Below are 2,107 nucleotides of genomic sequence, written 5' to 3' on the forward strand. Positions count from 1 at the left end.
AGCTCGCGTTCGTCCCCTATTTTGCTCGGGCGGGTCGTCGGATGTTCTTGCCGGTGTTCAAAGGCGAGTTCTTGGAGGCCGACAAAGCGACGGGCTTGATCGGTGGCGTGGTGGCGTCGGTTACGGTGCAACTACGTCCCTGGGCGTTGCGGCGGGGGTGCTCCTTTGCGGCGGTGTGCGGTCTCGGTCGCGGCCGTCTTGCGAGGAGTGAGGTCGCGGTGACGCCGCTCTTGGCATCTGCCTAACACATGGTGGTCTGGCCGGTGGCGGCATGGGTTGGCTCGGCACGGAGGCTGCAGTTGGATGGCATCGGCGACGTGGGCATAGCGGCACGGCAACACGCTGCTAATGGGGCCTGATCCGGGCACTGGCGGGCGGTCGGGCCTGATCTAGGCCTAATTGGTAGTGCTACCACGTCCGGACGGTGGGCACCTTGTGTGCCGGGAGGGCGGATCCCCTCCCCTAGCTGGCGCTGGCCACGATGACTGTTAGCTATGGTGTTGGCCTGCCTTGTCCAATTCGTCAGCGTTGTCGCGTGTTGGCTAGGTCATGGGCTCGAGCTCGTGGGAGGCCGGGGCGGCGGCCCCGGAAGGCGGACTGCACGGTTGGCTCTACGGCGGGCAACGTTGCGGTGGTGGTGGTCCCACTCTTCGGTCATGGGGATGGCGTGGAGCGTACGATGGGTGTTCCTGGGGTTGGCGGCGCTTCGGCTTTGGTAGCTCCCGGATCTTGTTTCGGAAACCTACCTCGGTGGGCTGCGGGCGGCTAAGTTCTCCGGGCGTGGTGTGAGGATGCTTCCGGGCGAAAGCTCAGCGCCTCGGTGCCAGCGACGGCGATGCCTGCGGGTGTCGCAACCCTCTTGGGGGCGTCGTTGTGGGTATCCTCCCTGCGGGACGGCTCCAGGTGAAAACCTAGACCTTGCGGTCTCGGCGGCGGCGGCGTGATGCGTCGTTACCCTCTTGGGGGCGCCGTTGTGGAGCTCCGTTGCAACTCGGGCCGTTGTCAATGTCGCCGCAAGTTTTGGTTTTCATGTTCTTTTTTGTTTATCCTTGATCTGCTTTGTAAGAGGTTCTCCTCACCACCTTGTATCGGTTCGACCGTTGTGGCTTTATTTATAAAGCGGGGCGAAAGCCTATTTCGAGGAGGCTTACTGAGAGACAACTAGATCTATTCCAAGTGCTCACTGCTCTGATACACTTGTTGAGTCTTTGCTTGGGTAACATGATTAAACATGAGGTAGTCATTAGAGCTTTATTGGTAGATTTGGGTTGACGATATTAATTAATTACACTGATTTGGAGGAGTTTATTCGACCGATTGGATATTGGAGATGTTGATCAGACAACATAATTCATACCAGATCAGCATCAAGCAAATTAGGCCGTTGGGGTCAGAAAAAAGAGTGTATCCGGCTTGAACCATGGTATTAAAATGTTGGCACTTTGAACCACATTTTGCATCCATAATTTCACCTTGAAGTTTAAACCACACCTTGCCAATTGAGGATATCTAATATGTCAGCCTCGTTCGGCATGTCTTTAACTACAGAAGCATATCACTGTTATTTTATTTTATTTTATTTTATTTTATTTATTTAACGAGCAGAGGTTTATACCAGATCATTGTTTTTTCATTGAACAGAGGCTCACATCAGATAATCAGCAGCTATTTTTCTTCAGTAAACAGTGTTTTTGTTAGATAGAAGCAGCTGCTAAGTTGGATTGTGTTGTACTGCACTGGTGTGGCTGTCCCATCGAACTGCGGTTAGGCTGGGCTCAAGAAAAGGAGATTTCCAGGAAAAAAAAAGAGACAAATTTGCACTTCGTATCAGAACCCAAATCGGCTGTTTTTCTTTTTACAGAAACAAAATCGGGTTGCTTCTTCGATCCTCAACGAGTCTCTCCAACGACTCCGCATGAGTGGCATGACATCCCGTTTGGCCCAAGAGGCCCAGCTCCCGGACGTTCTTTCAGCCCGTCAACAAGCACCTGGGAGGCAACACGCTCGATCGACCTGAACCGGATGTTTAGTCCCATACTGCTTATTAACAGAGGGAGAGACGCCGGAGGATCCTTTATATTGAGACGCCGGAGGATCCTTTATATTG

The sequence above is a fragment of the Lolium rigidum genome, chromosome 6, assembly GCF_022539505.1.
Source record: "Lolium rigidum isolate FL_2022 chromosome 6, APGP_CSIRO_Lrig_0.1, whole genome shotgun sequence".
NCBI classification, from domain to species: domain Eukaryota; kingdom Viridiplantae; phylum Streptophyta; class Magnoliopsida; order Poales; family Poaceae; genus Lolium; species Lolium rigidum.